Source organism: Pongo pygmaeus, chromosome 8, assembly GCF_028885625.2.
Source record: "Pongo pygmaeus isolate AG05252 chromosome 8, NHGRI_mPonPyg2-v2.0_pri, whole genome shotgun sequence".
NCBI classification, from domain to species: Eukaryota; Metazoa; Chordata; class Mammalia; order Primates; family Hominidae; genus Pongo; species Pongo pygmaeus.
The window spans coordinates 11996135-12020061 of NC_072381.2; the positions used below are offsets into that span (position 1 = coordinate 11996135).

The 23927-nt window shown below is 52.7% G+C and overlaps 1 long non-coding RNA gene across 1 annotated transcript in view; it reads right to left on the reverse strand.

Annotated features, from left to right (window-relative positions):
- Positions 1-21266, reverse strand: part of LOC129045203 (uncharacterized) — a 53204-nt gene extending 31938 nt beyond the window's left edge. Inside the window, exons 1-2 of the long non-coding RNA XR_008504916.1 lie at positions 20728-21266; positions 14405-14511 (exon numbers count right to left, since the gene is read on the reverse strand). This is a non-coding gene — a long non-coding RNA (uncharacterized LOC129045203). The remainder of the gene's footprint in view (positions 1-14404; positions 14512-20727) is intronic.
- Positions 21267-23927: the final 2661 nt, after the last annotated feature.

Below are 23927 nucleotides of genomic sequence, written 5' to 3' on the forward strand. Positions count from 1 at the left end.
ATTTCAAAAGCTGTGTGCAAATGGCCAAACCAGAGTCCCATCGGCAGATGGCAACACCAAACACAAGATCACAGCATCAGCCGCAGTCCTCTCCTCCTCCTCCCCTGTCTGATACTTGGTTCCTAGCATGCACACCCAACTTCGTGAGATTGGCAGAAATGTTGATCTTTGCTTCTCCCCTGCCCACATTCTCCTGTAAGGCTGGCTGAGGAGAGAAGGGACAGGAAAGACAGAGACACAGATCCTGGGATGCTTTCATCAAGAATTCGGGGGACAACTTCTCCATGGTGTTTAATGATAGAGCCCTCGGCTTCATGCATTATTGACCAAACTCACAGGCATCTGAGGGCGGCCCCAGGCACCGGGCTCACAGCCTATACTGCCTGCCTGCTCTTCAGCCCCTCCTGGGCTATACAAGCTGTCTTCTGACTCTAGGATTCCTCACTCAAAATTCCTGGTGCAGAGTTCCACTGTAGGATGCCCATTTGAAACCAGCTGTAAAGAGCTGAGCAGAGGTGATGAGTAAGGCCTTTATGGAAACCTTAGGATTGACTGTTTCATTAAAAAACAAAAAAATTGGAAATACATTTTCTTGGCCGGTGGCTCATGCCAGAAATTTGGGAGGCCGAGGTGGGGGGAATCGATTGAGCCCAGGAGTTCGAGACCAGCCTGGGCAATATAGTGAGTTCTTATCTCTACCAAAAAAAAAAAAAAAAATAGCCCAGCCTGGTGGCATGCAGCTATAGTCCCAGTTACTAGGAGACAGAGGTGGCAGTACTGCTTGAGTCTGGGAGGTCAAGGTTGCAGTTAGCCGAGATCTTGCCACTGCACTCCAACCTGGGCAACAGAGCGAGACCTTGTCTTGAAAAAAGAAAAAAATGGATTCTCTTTAAATTTCCACACCTCTGGCTGTGAGGATTCTGACTTGTCAGAGGATTTGGTGGGGTTTTTTTAATATAGAATAGGTAATCTAAGGAGATCAGTTATTTAATGGTTAATAAAGAGGAATGAAAGAGAAAGATAAAATATGACAACAATTTACTTTTATCGAGAAACTCCTGCCGGGCGCCGCAGCTCACGCCTGTAATCCCAGCACTTTAGGAGGCCGAGGTGGGCGGATCACGAGGTCAAGAGATCGAGACCATCCTGGCCAACATGGTGAAACCCCGTCTCTACTAAGAATACAAAAAGTAGCCGGGCGTGGTGGCGGGCGCCTGTAGTCCCAGCTACTCGGGAGGCTGAGGCAGGAAAATGGCGTGAACCCGGGAGGCGGAGGTTGCAGTGAGCCAAGATCGCGCCACTGTACTCCAGCCTGGGCGACAGAGTGAGACTCTGTCTCAAAAAAAAAAAAAAAAAAGAAAAGAAAAGAAACTCCTAACTGCTGTGCTGTTTTCCCAATGTTGACTCCCCTAAGGAAGGCACTGTTTCTCTGCGTGTATTTATCGCTGTGACGTGGTGAGATTAATAAACTTGTTTTCCCCTAAACTGCTTCCCTGGGTTCTTAAACTTCTGTCATCAAAGAATGGTGAACTCTGAGGGAGCAGTCGCCTTGTTTTCCTGTTTCTTCTCATCCTGCCTGTTGTCCCCGCCAGGGCTGCTGGGGGGAGGAGGAAGGGGAGGAGTTGGGAGTGCTCACCTGGAGAGGTTTGTGTTTTCATTGAAACGACAAGTCACCAAACAGGTTTTGTGTCTTCTCTTCACAAGGCTTTTCTCTCCCCTGCTTTTAAGTAGGGGGAACAAGTTCCATCTCCTTTTCTAATCTGCTAGTTGGACAAGCCCTGCTTTCAAATAGCTGAGGAACGAAGACAGAGCTGCAAGCTGCCGTTTCCTGGGAAATCACGTGCTCTGTCATTGAATTTGAAGCGGAGGCGTGGCTGGGAACCCAACTCCACGTGGCCCACCTCCCCCAGGCCTCTGGGGCTTCTCCCTCACCGCCAGAATCACCACTTTCTCTCGGCTTGAAAGCTTTGTTGGGGGATCCAGCCTTCCAGAGAAGAAAAGGCCCAGGGGCCCTCCCACCCCACGCTTTTCACCATGGCAACAGTCCTCCCTGGCGTTTGACAGATAAAGGCTTTCTGAAAGGCCTCTTCCAAACAAGATAGCAGAACTCAGCCCTCTGCATTCCAAATTCACAAGACTTATGAAATGCCCATCACTCAGCAAAGCAGGCTTCATGCTTCCTCCTGGGTATTGTCCTGGGGGGAGACGGGGAGCCAACCCCAGCCAGCCCAAAAGGGTGTCCTCCAGGCTTGCTTTTTATGTAGACTGTAGGAGCTTCCTATGCAACAAACAGCTAAGAAGGGGCTGCATGGTGACTCCCAGTAATGACCTAAACAGCCTCAAAACGGCAAACTCCAGACTAGGGGAGAAGTACCCCAATCACCCTGCAGAATGCAGTGGGGTCACAGCACCCCAGCGTTGCCTGGATCCCACTGCAATCCCCAGATCTGAGTGCAGGGTCCACAGACAGACCTCTCTGCCCTGGGCACAGGAGGATCTGGAGCCAGGCAGGGTCGGGCTGGGTCCCCTCTTGCTTCACTGCTTGGGTTTCATGCAGGTTTTCCTGGCTCCTAAGGCTGCTTTAAAGCCCTGGTCGCCCTGTTCCCCACTGACCCTTGCTTTTGAGGTTCGGGAGCATCTGGAAGTACAACCCGCTCTAGGCATTCTCAAAGCCCCAGGTCTCTCTGCTGCAGCCTGGGCAGATGGCAGGAACCCCAGGCCAGCATGCGACCCCCACCCCCATGTCCCCTGCTGCAGTGAGAGCAGTCGCTGTGACCAGCCCACCCTAGCCCAAGATAAGAATTCACATTTGCAAGCAGAGGCTGCTGGAACTCAGCGGTTGATAAACAGGTCACCCTTCATAAACTTTAACCTCAGAGTGTTTGTGTATGAAGCAACGCTGCCAACAGTAGTGACCTAAATTCTAGAAATGCCTTTCAGGGGTGGGGCTGAATGAACAAGGGAGCTGCGTGCCAGTCCTCCACAGCCTGTGCGCATGACTAAGGGACAGCTCCCATTCAGGCCCAGGCCCCTTTGGCTGTGGGGCCGGCGCGTTGCCTTTCACCCCATGAACTTCCTGTGAGTGTGAGGATGGCAGCAAGGGACTGCCCTTGTTCCTGAAGACACCCTGGCCCTCTGTGGCCCTTATGCAATGGCCCAAGTCCTCATACAACCCATGTCCCTGACAGGTTACGGTGCCGGCAATGCCACCTGGCCACCTTTGGTTTCCAACCAGTTCTCGGACTGTACAAGTTTCCTGGTCCTTGAAATCAGACAGACTGTATCCCTTTTACCTGGCTATTCACTTGGTGTCTGGCATATTGAATTTGGGGAAAATAATCTCTGCTTGGGAAGATGGTTTTCAAAGAGTAAGAAGGCTTAAGAAGGCCTGGCCGTGCCCAGATATCGGAGCAGCTGAGGTGCCCCATCTCCTGCGCCCGCCTTCCCAACTCAGGGCTGAGGGGCTCACGTGGCCGTGACTTCCCTAATTCATCACCCACGTGACTGTGAAGCTTTCTGTGAGGCTCTTCATTCTTCAGCCCAGTCTTTGTTTTTTTTTTGGTTGTTTTTTGTTTTTTTTTGAGATGGAGTTTCTCTCTGTCATGCAGGCTGGAGCGCAGTGGCGCCATCTCACCTCACTGCAATCTCTGCCTCCCGGGTTCAAGCAATTCTGCCTCAGACTCCCTAGTAGCTGGAACTACAGGCGCCCACCACCATGCCCAGCTAATTTTTGTATTTTTAGTACAGACAGGATTTCGCCATGTTGGCCAGGCTTGCCTTGAACTCCTGACCTCAGGTGATCCACCTGCCTAGGCCTCCCGAAGTGCTGGGATTGCAGGCGTGAGCCACTGCGCCTGGCCCTTCCGTCCAATCCTAAAAGCCGCAGGAACTGAATTTAAACATCTATCATGTAAAACAGTTGGTGGCAGTGGGGAGATGCCAGATATGACAGTCTTATTCGTTCGTTCATGCATTCAGCCAATCTTTGTGTGCCTTCCATATGCTGACACCAAGGGTGCTAGATGGTGACTCCTTTCTCCCTACGGCCACCTGGCAGGTGGGGCCGTCCCAGCAGCTTACACATGGAACAGGGAGGCTTCACTTCTCTCCTTGGGTCCTCTGGGGGCTTGCTGAGGGTGCCCTGCCCTGGCGGCCAGGCTGCACCCTCCAGTGTGTCCTGCCCTCTTGCTTCCCTTCTTTCCTTGCCACCCACGGAGTCACTTCCTGAACGAACCTGGCCCCCTTCTCCCCATAGTTCCTCCTGATCTTTAGGTAGGCTTCAGGGGCATAGTAATAGGGACGGGGCCACTTAGAGGGGTGACAAGAAAAGGCAGCTGAAGGCTGGGCCATTTGAGGGCAGGCTTGGCAGGAAGAGGGAGCGGGGGCAAAGGGCAGCTTCCAAGAGGAAAGGGAGGTGGGGGGTGAGTCTGGGCCTGAGAAGGGCCCCCAAGGCAGTGGGTGGGGGAGGTCCTTGATATCTGGTGCCTGTGACCTCGGCCTTGGGGACCCAGCTCCAGGCAGATCCTTTGGTGGCCTCTGTCTCCCTTCCCCCACTTAGGAGCTGGTTCTAGAACCTGGAATTGCCTGTAGGAGTTTCCAGCGCCCTGACATGCAGGACTGCCATGCACAACACGGCTATACAAGCTCCCGGGGTTGCCTGATCCGCTCCTTGGCAGGCCTTTGAAGCCGTGGTTGCTGCTAGAAAGGCAAGGAGGCTTCCGTGGAGAGTCCAGGGGCCTGGCTCCGACCCAGCAACTGGGAAGCACTGCGCTGCCCTGGCCTGCCTCTGCCTCCACCCCAGCCCCAGCTCAGGGGGCAGCAGGGACCAGGTGGTATTTTGCCTTACACGTTTCCAGCTACAGCTCCATCATGACACAGGTACCCTACAAACTGTTGGCCCCCTCCTGCCCTGTCACAAGTTATCACAATTCCGCCAATATTCCTCAGTGGCACTGCTGACATTTTTGTCTCCGTTTTATTGGGTGTGCCGGCTCTTAAGGAACTGAGGTCTCCTTGCCTTGGGAGGCCCCACACTTTAGTAACCTTGGTCTCATTTCGATTATCTTTTGTACATTTCTCTAGGAATAACTACTTTCAGTGCCAGTTTAGGCCAGGTTTGTTTTTTTTTTTTTTTGAGATGGAGTCTCGCTCTGTCGCCCAGGCTGGAGTGCAGTGGCGCTATCTCTGCTCATTGCAAGCTCTGCCTCCTGGGTTCACACCATTCTCCTGCCTCAGCCTCCCGAGTAGCTGGGACTACAGGCGCCCGCCACCACCCCCGGCTAATTTTTGTATTTTTAGTAGAGACGGGGTTTCACCGTGTTAGCCAGGATGGTCTCAATCTCCTGACCTCGTGATCCTTGGCCTCCCAAAGTGCTGGGATTACAGGGGTGAGCCACCACGCCCGGCTAGGCCAGGTTTTTAAAATCACTCAAGTTTTCCTTTTAAACCAGATTTTTGTTTTTTTTCTCAGCTCAATCATCCACCTCATACAGTTTTGATTTCAAGGGACTGCTTGCTGTTTGTAAAAACCAGATCCTTCTGGTTTCAAAGATACATTTTGCTGTAAGTGTACCCTGCTGGATTTTCAATTCCACATTGAAGCCTGCAGCTTCCAGAGGAGCCCAGAGCCAGTGGAAAGCACAGAGCACACTGACCCAGGAAGTACAGACAGCTGGGAGGTTCCAAAGGCTGAGGGGCCGTTACACTAGATCATTCTGTGTGGCCACAGAGACGACAGGTGGAGAGATTTCGACTCAGTCCGGGGAACTGCAGAGCACTCAGACTGCCTGGGATGGAAAGAGCCGTTCATAAGAACATGGTCTCCCCTCCCTATGGCGCACAGAGCCAGGGCCAGGGCTGGGGAGAGAGACTGTCCTCAAGGACCGGCCTCAGCAACACCAGTGTCAGGTGCTTGGCATGTGCCTGGCTCACACCTTCCTCATCCCCATCATCACTGCAGGGAATTCCTACATGGCCCTGGGAACTCGGGAGCAAGACCAGACACAGGAGTGAAAGCCCATGGGCCTGGCAGCCCCAACCAGGGACAACCAGCCAGTCCCAACCAGGGACAACCAACCAGCCCCAACCAAGCACAACCAACCACCCCTGACCAGGCACAACCAACCAGCTCCAGCCAGGGACAACCAACCAGCCCTGATCAGGGACAACCAACTAGCTCCAGCCAGGGACAACCAACCAGCCCCTGCCAGGGACAACCAACCAGCCCCAGCCAGGCACAACCAACCAGCCCCGACCAGGCACAACCAACCAGCCCCCAGCCAGGCACAACCAACCAGCCCCAACCAGGGACAACCAACCAGCTCCAGCCAGGCACAACCAACCAGCCCCAGCCAGGGACAAACAACCAGCCCCGACTAGGTACAACCAACCAGCCCCCAGCCAGGCACAACCAACCAGCCCTGACCAGGTACAACCAACCAGCTCCAGCCAGGCACAACCAACCAGCCCCAGCCAGGGACAAACAACCAGCTCCAGCCAGGCACAGCCAACCAGCCCCAGCCAGGGACAACCAACCAGCTCCAGCCAGGGACAACCAACCAGCTCCAGCCAGCGACAACGAACCAGCCCCAGCCAGGGACAAACAACCAGCCCCAACCAGGCACAACCCATCAGCTCCAACCAGGCACAACCAGCCAGCCCCGACCAGGGACAAGCAACCAGCCCTGACCAAGGACAATCAGCCAGTTCCGACCAAGGACAACCAACCAGCTCCAATCAGAGACAACCAACCAGCTCCTACCAGGGACAACCAGCCCCCACCAGGAACAGGCAGCCCCAGCCAGGCATAACCAACCCCAGCCAGGCACAAGCATCTCCGGCCACCCTGCATTGTGGGCCCCTCCCTGATAGTGAGGACTTCAGCAGAGCAGCCAGTTTTACATTTAAATTTCACCACCCCCTGAGAAACAGAGCTTTCCCAGTTTCCACAAATATGTGTCCAGAGTTTATTTTCCTTCTCCGGGGCTGGGCAGGCCTGGCTTCCTGCTCAGAGACAACACGGGAGGAAGCCGCCCACCCCAGCACAGGTTTTTCCACGTTCCCTTCCTTGCCCGTGGAAATACGGAGCTCTTCTTGGAGCCGGCCCCTCCCTGTGCTTCCCTCCCAGCCTCCTTCTGATGAGACGGCACTGAACCTGGACCAGCCTGGCCCAGTCCAGGGACACTGGAGACTATGAGGCCCAGAGTCTCACGGCCACCTGGGCTGGCACAGAGGAGGTGATTGTGTGAACTGCAGGGCCACAGGCCCCAGCCTGGCCATCACGCACAGCACCCTCAAGCCAAGGCTGCCCTGACCTCCCACTGGGGCCTCCCCAGCCGCTGAGGGAGAGGAGGACCGCCCAGGAGGGAGCGCCACCTGCTCCTCCTCTGCCTTCTAGGTAGGGGTCTGGGGCCCCGCCCATGAACTGCTCTGCCTCGGCCCGTCCTGCCAAGCTAGTGCTCCTTCCAGAACGGAAGGCAACCCGCCACACTGCCTCCCAGACATGGCCTCCTCTGGCCTTTCTCCGGGAAGCCTCCACCAATTCCCCACAGCTTCCCCTGGCCGGGCCCCACAGCTCTCCTAGAACTCTGATGGCACCGGAAACTGTTCCTGTACCACCCGGTGCCACTAGGAGAGGGCAGCGTCCAACAGGAAGACCTGGGCCCAAGACACAATGCCGACTCTCCCCTGCTGTGTGCACTGAAGTTACCAAGGAGAGGGAGGCTAAAAGACTAAATGATTAGGTCATGGATGTGCAGCACTCGTGAAAACTTCCAGCCTAGGACAGTCTAGGGCAGGGCTTCCGAGTGCAGGCCCCTGACGGCAGAGTATGCACCGGGGAATCTGTGAGACACACACACGATCAGACTCGCCTCATGCCTGATGGATCAGAAACTCTGGGGTGGGCCCCAGGAAGGTGGGATCTCAATGCACTGGGCTGGCAAACAGAACCCAGCGCGCTCCCCCGAGGTGCACAGGAGGAGATGCACGCTCAGGCGCAGCACAGGCATGGGGCTGTGACCTCCTGGAGGCGGGGCCCCACTGTGCTAATCTCTGCACCCCCAGTACCTAGCATGGCATCTGGCACATAGTAGGTGTTTAATAAGTAGCTCTTAAAGTGAATCACTGTGTGAACACTGATAAACAAGACGGGCTCAGAAGCGTCACTGTGAGCATGTGTCACAATTTAGGAAGCAGAGAGTCCAGCTCGGATGAGAGAATAGTAGACCCAGGCCACTTTCTAGTCCTGAGCATGACCACTGATGTCCGGGGCAGCTTCAACCTGACACGGAGCCAGGCCACACTTCCTGCACCCCCGTACGTGACCTCCGGGTGTCCCTCGAGTAGCTCACAAGGCCACATCTGGCTGTGGCCAGCTATTCCTTGGTTCGTCCTTCTAGCATGTGGCGCCTGTTATGCGTGTCCAAGGCCATCCTGAGGATACGGTGGGGAGCAGGACAGACACGGCCCCACACTCCCCAGGCTGGAAGTCCAGGGGAGGGGAGAGGACAAGTGATCAAGCTACTTGCAAGAAGGTGTGGCAGCACTGTGACAGGGGAGACATGGGGCTGGGAGACCGAGTATGGGGCAGTGGTTAGGGAAGGCTGGAAGGACGCCAAGAGGAATATTCTAGGCAGAGGGCACAGCCTGTGCAGAGACCTAGAGCCAGTCAGGAGTCAGAGGCGTGAGGAAGGGGGGGCTACCCACATGGCGCTGTCAGTCTGTACAGTCCCTGGATAGAGCACTGTGCCATGAGTGGGGGCACCCTGCCCACACAGGCCTTGCAGTCTAGCAGTCATTCAACAAACACTCAGGCACCATCCTAGACGCTGGGGATACAATATAACAAAAGCAAAACACGAAGCAAGACTCTTCTCTCGAGGAGCTTGCGTACTCTCGTGGTAAAGACAGAAAGCAAAGCCAAGAATGGTGCTTCAGGGTCAAGCAGAAGTCACGGATGGAATCCCTGCCCAGAAGAGACTGCGTGGGGCCGAGGAAGCTGAAGGCCAGTGTCATCACCAGTTAATCAGGAGTTAGGAATGTGCCAGCTCACCCAAGTCACAGCCCTGATCTGGCCTGTGTGACTTCAACCCGATGGTTTCAGCCTCCCCGTTTGCAATCAAAGGGAAGGTAGCCAGGCTTTCAGGAGAGGAAGGAACAAGGCAGAGAAGACTATGCGAATTAAGCTTATTATACTGTACCACCATATTGTACCATGAATATTACGCATATTGTACTGATCTATGACATTATACTGGACATATATTAGACTTACACTGTACTACAATTATGCTACACATATTGCCCTATACTAGGCTACACTATATGTACTGTACTACAGTAAACAGCCTAATGCCTGACTCGTAATCCCCATTTAAACTTTGTGCAACTAAGCTGAGGTTTTTTTCAGCTGAGAATAAGGAGCCATTTGTCCTGCTTGGCATTTGGGGCCTGAGAGAGTGTCATGTCCAAAGCTGGTTTTCCATCCGCCCAAGTACCAGATCTGGTCTAGATAAACCAAAGGAAGTGGTAAATGACAAGGCCAGGGAGGCTGTTTGTGGGTGAAACCTCACCGAGGCTAAGGCTAGTAACACTTAATGGGAGCCTGAATCCCAGACATCAGCCGCCCCGGCTGATCCTCTAATGACAGGCTGTGTGGTGAGTGTGCCTCCTGGGTTGGCTGCCATTGGAGGCATCACCATGCGTGGGTCCTAACCAGGTATTGTCTGAAATAGGGCTTAGAACAAAACCCACCTCAGATTCACACTTTATTCTGTATTTCCAAAAAAGTGTTTAGGAGGGAAGAAATGGCCAGAGGTAGGAGGTAGAATGACAATGAAGATGGGCTCTGGGCTGGGCCTGCCACTTAACAGAAGGTGCAGCCTGGCCCAAGTCACCTCCATTGCTGGGCTTCAGCGTCATTGGATTAGTCAGGATGGATGAGGCTATGCAGTGGTAACAAACAGACCCTGTGGTCTCAGTGGCTTAACAAAATAAGCTTATTTTACTCACACTTTGTGGGCCAGGCATCCTTTTTCTACCCTGTAGCTACACTAGCAGGAACACGTGGCCTCTGATGCTCCCAGAGGCTGCAGGGAAGGAGAGGGATTTGGAGGGTCTCATGGATTCACTGGAGGGCAGGCCTGAAGCTGGCTGGCATCACCCTTCCACGTATCACTCACCACACGGCCACACCCACTGCAGAGGGACCAGGAAATGCAGTCACCTCTCCAGGAAGCAGCAATGCTATAAGGAAGAGCATGATCCAGTCCTCACCCACTCAACTGTTCAACCCCTTCATTCACTCAGTTTGGGGAGGGCACCTAATATGTGCCAGGCATCATGTTAAGTGCTGGAGCCACAAGGTCACTCTGTCCTCAAGAAGTTCAGTAAGTGAGACACACGAAGTGGTGCCACATTAGAGTTCTCGACAGGTTTCTGTGGGAGCAGCAAAGAGAGGCACCAACCCAGCCCAGGCAAAGGAGGTGGGCAGCAGTGTGCTGGTAACTGTTCAGCAGCTGGCTCTCTGAAGAAACATGTTTACTTATAAATTTATAAATTCTAATGATACAAAGGATACAGAGCACACAATTTACAAATAATGTTAAAAATCCAATTTCACATAACAGATTGATGCTCACAGAATTTTTATTTTTTGCCAAATATATTCAGCCATGATTTGATAGAGTCGCATCTTACTCTGCTCTTTCCCCAAGAAGTGTCCTTAAATCCAGTAAGTGAACCATTCTCGCCTTCGTGTTAATTATTTTTATTAAACTGAAGGCTCTTTTTGGCTTTGACAGCATGTATTTCTGAACTTGTCAATGACATAAGCAACTTCTTTGCTGAATCACAGAATAATTTCCAAATGCAAGAAAAATATTTCCTCCACTTTTTGTGTTATTCACAATGGAATGGCTACAGGTACAATGCACTGTTAAGTTTAATCTGTATTACTAACATCACTGTGAAGAATAATCAACAGAACCATAAATCAAGCCTTGATTTATAGCATTTGCCAATTGCAATGGTGTAAATATTCTCACCGTGGCCCATTTCCAGCTATCAACCTGATGGTGTCGAGCTCAGAGTCAGGAAGAGACACGCACGAGCAAACCATCACGTGGTGGTCTCCCTCCATATAGACACAGTGGACATACGTAACATCCAAAGTATAGAAAATAGTGATATTGGCCAGGCACGGTGGCTCATGCCTATAATCCCAACACTTTGGGAGGCCAGGGCGGGCAGATCACTTGAGGTCAGGAGTTTAGACCAGCCTGACCAACATGGTGAAACCCCGTCTCTGCTAAAAATAGAGAAAAATTAGCCGGGCATGGTGGTGCACGCCTGTAATCCCAGCTATTCAGGAAGCTGAGGTAGGAGAATCGTTTGAAGCCAGGAGGTGGAGGTTGCAGTGAGCCGAGATCATGCCATTGCACTCCAGCCTGGGCAACAGAGAGACTCCATCTCAAAAAAAAAAAAAAAAAGGTATGATTAGGAAGTCATTAATTTAGAGTACTTATTACCTTTGTCTTATTGTTTGATTGTACATTTGCCTAATTTTAAAATGATGGCTGTGTTTAACACCTGGCTTGTAAAATTCCTGAAATTGTACCCATCAGTTTGGCCAGCCTGGACAAGCTAGCTCCAGCAGTCAGAGAAGACAGGGCCCGGCCTACGCTGAATGACTGGATGCCTTGGAGTTAGTGATTCCGGAAGGAAAAGGCAGGCCAGTGCAGAGCCAGCAGCCAGGGCTAAGCCGAAGGGCAAAATGTTCCAGGCTTGAACAGGGTGACCACACAGCCTACTCACAGACTGGCCAGGGCAGTCCTGGTTATGCTTGGTGTCCCCCAGCCCCTTTTAGTTTCAAAAGCATCTGTTTAGGATGGACATTACATACTTTCCCTGTGAGACTTGCAGAGCTATGGCCCTCTGGGTCCCTAGAACTGGCTGAAGAGGGGATGGGCCGGGCTGGTGAGCAGGGGCCAGACTGGGAGGGCAGGGGTGAGTGCAGATGTAGGAGGCTGAGCTGGGAGGGGATGGGTGGGTGGGGATGGAAGAGGCCGAGCTGGGAGGGGATGGGTGGGTGGAGATGGAAGAGGCTGAGCTGGGAGGGGATGGGTGGGTGGAGATGAAAGAGGCTGAGCTGAGAGGGGATGGGTGGGTGGAGATGAAAGAGGCCGAGCTGAGAGGGGATGGGTGGGTGGAGTTGGAAGAGGCCGAGCTGAGGGCAGGAGTGGGTGGAGATGGAGGAAGCCAAGGGAAGGAAAAGGTGGTGACAAGAGTGGCAGGCACTTTCTGGGAAGCTGGAATAAGGGAAGGCTCTGGGAGCCATCCGCTGGTGCCAGGGAGAGTTCTGTTACAAGGAGCAGCTGAACTCAGCTGTCTCCAGAGCCAGGGGCTGGGTGGGCGGCTTCTCCAGGGGAACAAGGGTGCCCCCCTGTCCCTGATCAACTAGGGTGTCTGTCATTCATTGCTGGCCTCACAGAGCTGGTGAGGGAACAAGAAAAAAAATGCACACGAAGTTCAAGTGCTTCGCACCTAGCTTTCCAACACATGGGAGGAGACAGCAGGAGGGGTCAGAATCCCCCACCTGTGGGAGGCCTGGGACTCCTAGGTCTCAGCCGGAGCCCCCCAGATAAGAGCCCCCTCGGAGACTGGCGGGGGGGTGGGGTTGTTCTAGCAGCCAGTTCCTGTCACTCTCCCCCAAAGCCAGCAGCCTCCTGAACGCCCAAATCCCGAATCTCTCCTGGCATCCTTTTCCCCCCAGTGGGGACAGGGCATAGCTGGCCCGTCTCCTGGAGGACAGAGCCAGGACCAGGCCAGCAGGCCCTTCACTTCCTCTGCTGCCAACGTGCGAACACACCCGTGTGTGGTGTCCAAAGCCAAGCCACTCTCTGGCAAACCAGCGAAAGACAGAAGATCCCCAAACCCAAATGTTCTGAAATCTTTTCCAGGCTTTCAAACCTTGGCTAAACAAGGCAAAGGAGCTAGGGAACAGTCTTTGGCCTTGAAAGATGAGAAGGTCGAGGGCTCTCCAGGATGCAGGGTAGATGCCTTTGATGGCAGCATTTTATAGTGAGAGAAATAGAATACAGCTAAGTGGTGCTCTGAAGACCCTCTCTTTGAATATCAGTATTAGGTTATTTCCTCTTCACATGGAGCCTGTGGAGTAGGTTCTACTGCAGGAAACTGAGGCACGGAGCAGGTAGGTAACTTCCAGATCCCATAGCTGATGAATGTCAGAGCTGCGACATGGACCCAGGCTGCCTCGCTCTCAGCTGCGACGCTGAGCCGACCCCTGCACAAGGGCCTTGTTCTCAGTCCTTTCCTGCTGGGAACTGGGAGCCTGGGAGTTACATTGTATGTGACATCAGAGCCAGAGCTGGCCCAGGTCACAGGGCCTACAGCTTAGATGCTTCGAGGGACACTTCTTAAGGTCAAGACTATAAAACTGTGACTGTGAAGAGCTCAGGCTTCAAAGCAGCCCAGGCCAGCCAGGGAGGCTGAGCTGGAGGCTTCTCTAGCCTCGTGGTAGATGGGCCCTGCCTCAAGGGACCTCCCCGCTGATCTACGCCAGGGCTTCCCAGAGCCCCTTCTCCTCCAGGCAAGAGAAGCCATTTCCCGAAAGCCCCGCAGGAGGGGTCTGAGGGGAAATCCAGAAGCAGCCCGGCCTCTTGTCACGCACCACTGAGGCCGACACCCGGGTGCGGCCCGGATGCCGAGTGATTCAGGGGAGGCCCTGGCAGCCCGCCTGCCCCCAGACACTCGAGTAACCAGGGCAAGATGTGGAAAACCCCCTGACCAGAGCCGAAACCATTGGGAACGTTCAAGTTTAACCCACCCAGGGTCGGGAACATGGCCTGAAGCCAAAGTAGAAGCCCTGGAGGAGAAAAGGGCCCATTTCTTTCTTGGGCACCGCCAATGGCTTTTCCTTTTTAAGAGGCATAGACAGGGTCACAGATGGCCCCAGGCAGATGCCTTGGTGTGGAGGGACCAGTCCACTGCAGGCCCTATCTTGGGTTTTGAAGATTCAACCACCACCAGCACCACCGACTAGAATGTTCTGTGCCATCGAAGGCCCTTATTGGCCACGTCCCTCTTGCTTCCTGAACAACGGCTGGGCAAGGCTGGGGTCTGCGGGGCAGGATGGCCTCTGCAGAGGAAGGCATCAGGGCCCAAGTGAGGGAAGCCTGGGTCCTGGGTCCAGAGGCCCAGTGTGGCATGGCAGAGTCCAGGTGGGATGAGGAGAGCTACTGGGCAGCATGGGGCCTGGTGCTGGGTCTCAGAGCCGGGGGCAGTGTGGGGAAGGCAGCGCCCCCAGGGAGGAGGCAGCATGGGATGAGGCCAGTCACAGACGAAGGGAGAGACCCAGCACGTCCAGAAGAACAAATGAACTCACCAGGGCGCAGCTGCTCACGCCTGTCATCCCAGCACTTTGGAAGGCTGAGATGGGAGGATCGCTTGAACTCAGAAGTTCCAGACCAGCCTGGCCAATATGGAGAAACCCTGTCTTCACAAAACAAACAAACAAACAACAAAAAAACGAAAAATTAGCTGGGCATGGTGGCACACACCTGCAGTCCCAGCTACAGGTGGGACACTGATAGATACAGAAGCAAGCATGGATGTAAAACACGTACATGCGTGTGTATCCCCAGCTCAGTCCACTCAGGGCTGAGGGCTGGGATACCCAATATCCACGAGCACAAACGGCACCCAGACACTGACTTCTGAATTTCCATCCTCCACTAAAAAAGAATCAGGGAGGCCGGGCGTGGTGGCTCACGCCCATCCTCCCAGCACTTTGGTAGGCCGAGACAGGAGGATCACTTGAACCTAGGAGTTTGAGATCAGCAGGGCAATACAGTGAGACTCCATCTCTATAAAAGATGAAGAAATTAGTTGGGCAGGGTGGTGTACACCTACGGTCCCAGCTACTTGGGAGGCTGAGGTAGGAGGATTGCTTGAGCCCGGGACTGCACCACTGCACTCTGGCCTGGGCAACAGAACAAGACCATGTCTCTGAATAAATATATAATTAAATTAAAAATTAAAATAAAAGAATCACAGCTCTTGAGAGAGATGGTTGACTCCAGAGCTTGGGCAGGGAAATGACAAGATGAGCCTGGAACATATTTTTGGGCCAGAAGGTAAGGAAGTGCTCAAAGAATGATGGAGACAGGTCAAAATAACACAGAAGTCAGCTTGAAGGGACTCCCGCTGACCAAATCTGGCCTAATTTGAGCATAAAATAAATAATATAACAACAAATAGATTGTAACCCATTACAACCCCATTGAATAAAATGGGACACCACATAAGGCCACACCTGTATTAATTATATCCATTAGTTATATTATTAACTATAATTATTTCATGAGCAATGAGATATTTATATAGTTCCAGAGTACCTCTTCTTGAAACATTTAATTACAAAGGAAAAATAACATTAACTGGAGAAGTCTGGCCAGTTCTACCTTCATCGAGTGATGGAAGTGACACCAGGGAAGGGGCAGATGAAAATGGTGTGCCTGGCTGGGCGCGGTGGCTCACGCCTGTAATCCCAGCACTTTGGGAGCCCAAGGCGGGTGGATCAGAAGGTCAGGAGATCGAGACCATCCTGGCTAACACAGTGAAAACCCATCTCTGCTAAAAATATAAAAAATTAGCTGGGCGTGGTGGCAGGTGCCTGTAGTCCCAGCTACTCAGGAGGCTGAGGCAGGAGAATGGCGTGATCCCGGGAGGCAGAGCTTGCAGTGAGCGGAGATCGCACCACTGCACTCCAGCCTGGGTGACAAAGCGAGACTCTGTCTCAAAAAAAAAAAAAAAAAAAAAAAAGGAAAAATGGTATGCCCGTGGAGAGGACCCCATGACAACACAACACTACTTACTACTGTTCCTACCAGAGACGAAACCTGCCTCCAAGCACGAGAAGACCTCAGAAAACCCCACTTGAGGGGCATCCCATAAACACCTGAATTTCAAAGCTTCAGACTAAGATCATGCAAGTCAGCTGGGCGTGGTGGCTCACACCTGTAATCTCAGCACTTTGGGTGGCCAAGGTGGGCATATCACCTGGGGTCAGGAGTTCAAGACCAGCCTGACCAACATGGTAAAACCCCGTCTCTAAAAAGAAAAAAAAAAAAAAAAGAGTATTAGCTGGGCATGGTGGTGTGCACCTATAATCCCAGCTTCTTGGGAGGCTGAGGCAGGCGAATTGCTTGAACCCAGGAGGCGGCGGTTGCAGTGAGCTGAGATTGCGCCACTGTACTCCAGCCTGGGCAACAGAGTGAGACTATCTCAAAAAATAAAATAAAATAAAATAAATAAAGATTGCACAAGTTAATAACAGACTGGGGCCCTCTCCCAGGCTGAAGGAGTCTAAGGAGATACATCTGCATGAAACTACAGGCGACGCGTTTCTACACTGGATTCTGTTGTGAAAAAGGACATCATGGAGAAGACTGGAGAACCTTGAATAGGCTGTGAGGAGTGGCTGGTGGTGATCGAGCAACACTAATTTCCTACCAAAGATAAAACCTGCCTCCAAGCATTAGAGCACAGGTTTTGTCTCTGGTAGGAACAGCAGGAAGTGCTGTCACGTCCTCATGGTGTCCTCTCCAGGCGCCCACCATTTCTGTCGGTTTTTTATACTGGTATTGTAGTTCTACAGAATGTCCTTCTTTGTAGGAAACACACACCAAAATAGTTGGAGGTGCTGGGGCACCATTTCAGCAATTATTTCCCAAATGATTCTGGTGGGGGGATAGGGTGCGGAATGTTTACTGTACTTGTATCTTCTCTGTAAAAGTTCGAGGTTGTTTCTAAATCCATCTATCAGTCTTCCATCAAATTCTAGGTCTCAGAGATGGCAGGGAACTCAGGAGAACCTTCGGGCATGGAAGGGTTTTATTATTCCCATTTTACAAGAGAGATTGTTCAGACAGAGTGGGTAATGCAGCAGGCCTTTGGCCACTTATTTAATAAGTGGGCTGAAGGTGGAGATGGCAGGAGCCTGGCATAGAGCGGCCCAGGTTCCCAGACAGCCCTCTGCAGGTGTACCTCCCACCAGGACCTGGTGCTTCTGCAGTGGAGGCCATTTCCAATTAGGTCATTTCCACCTTAAAAGATCAATGCTGGCCGGGCATGGTGGCTCACGCCTGTAATCCCAGCATTCTGGGAAGCCAAGGCGGGTAGATCACCTGAGGTCAGGAGATCGAGACCAGCCTGGCCAACGTGGTGAAACCCCGTCTCTACTAAAAATACAAAAATTAGCCAGGTATGGTGGTGCATGCCTGTAATCCCAGCTACTCAGGAGGCTGAGGCAGGAGAATCGCTGGAATCCAGGAGGTGGAGGTTGCAGTGAGCCGAGACTGCGCCACTGCACTCCATCCTGGGCGACAGTGAGACTCCATCTTAAAAAAAAAAAAAAAAAACAATGCCATCCCAAGCAGAAAAGAAAAAGCCATAGAGTATTAGGCATGGACTTGATGATCAGAGCTAAACTGGGATAGCTGGGCCCGTCTATCTATTTATAAAGTCCTCTTTATAAACAAAATCCTCCCTCGCAGCCCCTTCAGTTCCCCTGAGGGGAGAGGGCAGGGCAGGTGGAGAAGGAATTCATCAAGTAAAGCTTTCCCCAGGAGAGAGGTAGGGGCCACTCGTGAAAGCACAATGAGACAAAGACATTTATTTTAAGGGAGCGAGTCCCTTGCTCAAAGATATGAAGATGAAGAAATAGAAGGTAAGAGCAGGAGTTCTGTGGGAAGCAGAAGCGGCGCTTGTTCTTGCCCTTGAAGGTCATGAGAGATGCTCTCGTCTGTGCCTGGACAAGTAGGCCCCAGGGGACCACCTACCCTCCCCACAGCACAGCACAGACCCAGCTGGACACCAGAAGGCCAAGCTCATCACTGAGGTGAGAAATCAGGAAGGCTGCCAAGCTCCCCTCGTGGGTGTGTGGCAGCACCAGGGCCTAAGCGTAGGCAGGCTGTCCCTTGGGACACAGAACTGACGCCATCTGGGTGGTTTTCCACTTAAGTCAAACTACGAGACATCAAATCAAAGATGGTCGCCGTCTCTGAGAAATGCAATCCACCACAGACTTGAATTTAAAAGTTTCCCCAGGTTCCTGAGCATTATGGAGGGACAATGATGTTTGTTTTTACAAACAGAGAAACTGGTCTAGACCCACTCCGTGACTGGTGAACAGAATCTTTTCCCCCTGCCCTCAGTTTGAATGAAAGAACCAGGGTCAGCTCCCCTTTCTAGAAGCACTGGCCAGTCTGCCCACCTTCAAGTGGCCACAGGCCCGCAAGGAAGGAGGCTGCCTGGAATAGCTTTCTTTTGTTTTCCTACAAACTGACCCCAAGATGTAGTCCCTGTGACCCCAGGCAGATGAGACCCAGCATATGCTGAGCCCTGTAGCGTGGTGTTCCATATGCATGAGGAATTACAAAACCACTGCACCCAGAGCGAGAGCATCCGGAGCCCCGCTGAGCTCTGAGCATCGCAGCTTACCTCTGTAATAAACAGACCCGAACAACACTGGCTTAGACAGAATCGGTACCACTGCCATGCTGAAGTTCCAGTGGTGGACAGAGCCAGTATGGCAGCTCCACAACCATCAGGGATTCAGAACCCCTCAACTTACAGTCTTGAGCTGCATAACGATGGCACACTGGCGACAGACTGCATATACAACGGAAGTCCCGTAACATTAGAATACCGTATTTTTACTGTACCTTTTCTATGTCTAGATACACAAACACCACTGTGTTACAACTACCTCCAGTATTCAGTGCGGTCACACACCGCCCAGGTTTGCAGCCCAGGAGCAATACTCCGCCATATAGCCTGGGTGTGTAGCAGGCTCCCCGGTCTAGGTGTGTAAATACATTCTATGTTGTCCTCACAGCAAGAAGATCGCCTGGTGACTCATTTCTCAGAACTCATCTTCGTCATTAAGTGAGGCGTGACCTTATTTTCTCCGCCATCCTCAACACGCACTTCCATGTTGGGACCCAAAATAGCTGTTCCAGTTCCTGCCATCATATTCAGAGTCAAGCAAAAGGAAGGCAGCCTAGAAAAAGGTGAGGGCACACCACTTCCTTTCAAACACACCACCCAGAATTCATACACATCTTGTTCATTCCCACTCCATGAGCCAGGATTTCTGTCACACGGTCACAGCCAGCGGAAGGTGAGGCTGAGAACCTAGCAACTCTAGCACTATGTGAAAGGGTGAGAATGCACAGTAGGGCATCAGTTAGCAGATTCCAGCACAAGAGTTGTGCATTTTATTATTTTTTTTTTTTATTTATTTTGAGACGGAGTCTCGCTCTGTCGCCCAGGCTGGAGTGCAGTGGTGCGATCTGGGCTCACTGCAAGCTCCGCCTCCTGGGTTCACGCCATTCTCCTGCCTCCGCCTCCTGAGTAACTGGGACTACAGGCGCCCGCCACCAGGCCTGGCTAATTTTTTGTATTTTTAGTAGAGATGGGGTTTCACCGTGTTAGCCAGGATGATTTTGGTCTCCTGACCTCATGATCCACCCGCCTTGGCCTCCCAAAGTGCTGGGATTACAGGCGTGAGCCCCCGCACCCGGCTGAGTTGGGCATTTTAGCTGCTAGCATCAAGAACTTCCTTTTCTGCCACCCTAGCACAGCCAGGTCTAAACTGGAGCCAATTTTCTTGGCTAAGAAGTGCACACTGGACCTGATCCAGACTAGACCACAGTGTCCTCTCAGCCTCTCAGGAATCTTTTTTTTTTTTTTTTTTTTTTTTTAAAAAAAAAAAGACAGTCTCACTCTGTTTCCTGGGCTGGAGTGCAGTGATATGATCTCAGCTCACTGCAACCTTCACCTCCCAGGTTCAAGCAATTATCCTGACTCAACCTCCTGAGTAGCTGGGATTACAGGCGCCCATCACCACACCTGGCTAGCTTTTGTAGTTTTAGTAGACAAGGGTTTTCATCATGTTGCACAGGCTGGTCTGGAACTCCTGACCTCAGATGATTCGCCCGCCTCGGCCTCCCAAAGTGCTGGAATTACAGGCCTGAGCCGCTGCCGCCCCAGCCCAGAATCTACTATTCCACACTCTCTTGCCTGTTGGCTGGGTCCGTCCCTTCTGCTCAGGAGGATCAGGCCTCCCAGCCTCCTGCTCTGTCACTGGGGAGTCAAGCTCCTGGGCATCCACCTCTACACGGTGAGCCTCAGTCTGGCCAGCAAGGATGAGAAAGGGGGTAGGAACAGGCAGTGGGCCCCCAGGACAACCAAGGCCCTCTTGGCCAAGGTCAATTTTCAAGCTCATCAACCAGTACCAGCACTGCCTACAGATGTGGAGGTGAGGGCAGCCCGGGCTGCGGGCCCAGCCTGAGCCAATGCTGCTGGCAGACAAAAGGCAGAAATGCCTTATGCCCACCAGCAGACCCAATGGGGGAGTCCCGAGAGACTGGGTTATGGTCCTCCAGTAGCCAGACTGCACGTGTCGCTGGCAGTGGCATCCCTGGGGCTCCTTTCAACCCAGCTGGCTTAAAGCAGCTCTAGGGCCCACAGGAGGGGCCATCTGGCCTGGGCATTCGGGCAGCTTCAGCAGGCGGCAGGGACGGGGAACTCAGCCCACGCGTCTAACAACTCTGCAGCCTGGAAGGGCCACGGAGCCTGGTGATAACATAAGGCTTCAGTGTCGGAGTTACTAGACTGGGTAGCTTGTGGCGGGCGAGTTACCTGATGCCTACACGTCCTGGTTTCCCATCTATGACACGGAGACGGTTGTTCCTGTGTGGTGGATGGCAACACGTGGCGCGGAGGGAGCCCTTGCTATACCCGCCGCTGGCATAGCGCATCTCTGTGCCTCAGTTTCGTCACGCAGACAGGCGAGCCGACTGTCCACCCGGCACGGCAGACGAGGAGGGCACCGGGCCCAGCATGCCTCCTCCTTGCTTCTCCTCTGCGGTCCCAGGTCTCGGCTTAGCTGTCTCCTGCGGGGAGGCCCGTGCTGGCCCGCCTGCTCCCGGGAGGTCGCACTGGCCTTCGGTGCCGAGGTGGGCGCGCCATCTTCTTTGCGTGTCTTGTCCCTTCTGCTGCGTCCTGGCCGATGTCGTGACCCGCCGTGATGGCAGGGGAGGCAGAGCCGAAAGGCCCAGGCAGGGTGCTGCGCTCCGTGCTAACAGCAAAGGCTTCTGGCAGTGGAGGGCCGGGTAAGCAGGGGGCCACCAGCCCAGCAGCCGCACGTGGTGCTGTCCTGCATGCGACTGAGGCCCACCGGAAGCAGGGAGCACTTCAGCTTAAGGGGAGGGAGGAGGCCCGCCGGAAGAAGGGGGAGGGGGCCCACCGGAAGTGGGGGGAGCTTGTCCTCCGGAAGGCGGGGGAGGAGGCCCGCTGGAAATGGGGGGAGCACGCCTGCTGGAAAGAGGGGGAGGAGGCCTGCCAGAAGTGAGGGGAGCATGCCCACCAGAACGGAAGGAGGCGGCCCAGCAGAAATGGGGGAGCACGCCCACTGGAAGGGAGGGAGGAAGCCCAGCAGAAAGCGGGGCAGGGAGGGGGCATACCTGCCGGAAAGCGGAGCACACCAGCCGGAAGGGGGAGGAGGCCCGCCAGAGAGCCAAGAGGACGCCGCCAAAACAGGGCAGTGTGGAGGAGCATCCCCACCAGAAGTGGGGAGCATGTCCAGAAAGAAGGAGCACTTCAGGAAGCCAGGGGATTGACAGGGGAAGAAGAATTCACAAGGATAACACGACAGTCACCCTATGTAGCAATGGTCCAGTCACTGGTCACCTTCCAGAAACAGGGCCCCCATGACCAGCGAGAGGCGGAATCCCCAGCAAAGCCACAACACGTCTCGCCCGCTCATTCCCCATCACCGCTCAGCTCACGGTCCAGGGGACAGTTAGGAACCGCGGGTTCTGAGGTCTCAGAGCAACAGACAACCGCCTAAGAGCAAACAGAAGTCTCAGAAAACAGAAGCAGATTCTGTCAAAAGTCTGTTGACGTGTCTTTGACACCACCAGACATTAAGGACCTTGTGTTTTTATTTTTATGTATTTTCTTTTCAGATGTTATTTTAGGTTCAGGGGTTAAATGTGTGGGCTTGTTACATGGGAATTAGGTATACAGATAATTTTGTCACCCAGGTAAGAGCACGGTACCCGTAGTTTCTCGATCCTCTCCCTCCTCCAACCCTCCACCCTCAAGTAATCCCCAGTGTCTGTTGTTCCCTTCTTTCCATCCATGTGTACTCATCGTTTAGCTCCTACTTATAAGTGAGAACGTGCAGTATTTGGTTTTCCTTCCTGTGTTATTCATTTAGGATAATGGCCTCCACCTCCATCCACGTTGTTGCAAAAGACAGGATTTCATTCTTTTTATGTCTGCATAGTATTCCATGGTGTATACGCACTGTATGTTCTTTATCCAGTCCACCATCCATGGGCATTTAAGTGGATTCCAAGTCCCTGCTATTGTGAATGGTGCTGAAATTAAGGCAAGTGTGCATCTGTCTGGTTTTTTATTTATTTTTATTTTTTTGAGACAGTCTCACTGTCGCCCAGGCTGGAGTGCAGTGGCACGATCTCGGCTCACTGCAAGCTCCACCTCCCGGGTTCACGCCATTCTCCTGCCTCAGCCTCCGAAGTAGCTGGGACTACAGGTGCCTGCCACCACGCCCAACTAACTTTTTTGTATTTTTAGTGGAGACAGGGTTTCACCATGTTACCCAGGGTGGTCTCAATCTCCTGACCTCGTGATCTGCCTGCCTCGGCCTCCCAAAGTGCTGGGATTACAGGCCTGAGCCACAGCGCCTGGCTTTTTTTTTTTTTTTTTTTTGAGACGGAGTTCCACTCGTTGCTCAGGCTGGAGTGCAACGGCGCAAGCTTGGCTCACTGAAACCTCCACTTCCCGGGTTGAAGCCATTCTCCTGCCTCACCCTCCTGAGTAGCTGGGACTACATGTACCCACCACCACGCCCAGCTAATTTTCTGTACTTTTAATAGAGACGGGGTTTCACTATGTTGGCCAGGCTGGTCTCAAACTCCCAGCCTCAGGTGAGCCACCCACCTCGGCCTCCCAAAGTGCTGGGATTATGGGTGTCAGCCACTGCCCGCGGCTGCATGTGTCTTTTTTGGTAGATGGACTTATATTCCTTTGGATATATACCCAGTAATGGGATTGCTGGGTCGAATGGTAGCTCTGTTTTAAATTCTTTGAGAAATTTCTAATCTGCTTTCCATAGTAACTGAACCAGTTTGCATTCCCACCAGCAGTGTATACGTGTACCCTTTTCTCCATAACCTCCCCAGCATGTCATTTTTTGGCTTTTTAATAATAGGTCTTCCGACTGGTATAAGATGGTATCTCATTGTGGTTATGATTTGCATTTCTCTGTTGAGCATTTTTTCTTATGTGTGTTGGCCGCATGTGTGTCTTCTTTTGAGAAGTGTCTGTTTGTGACCTCTGCCTGTTTATTTCTCCTTCTAAATATGAGAAGTAGCTTGGAGCAGATAAGGGTGCAGAATGAGGCCTCAAGCAAGGGTCAGCACAGGGTCCCTGGTGGTGAAGTGGGTCCCGCAGTGTCTGTGACAGCTGCTGTACCCTCCCATCAGCTCCTGGGCATGACCTATCTGATGAGCATTTCTCCTGGCTTCCAGGCACTTTTTTTTTTTTTAATAAAATATTCTTAGTCCCCCTTCATGGTCCTTGTAGAATTTTGTCCTTGTGGCATGGGCTCTCCCCCGCTATATTTTGCTGACTTTTTCTTGTGATTTCTCAGAGTTTTATGCTTGGTTCAGTCCTGTCTTTACTTCTTAAAACTTTAAATCTTTTAGGTAAACAGATGCAGAACATTCTGCGGAATGCCCTTTGCTCCGGGTTAGGTTCATAATGAGTAACATGGGGTAACACTGATAGAAATTTTAACATTTGATCTTTGT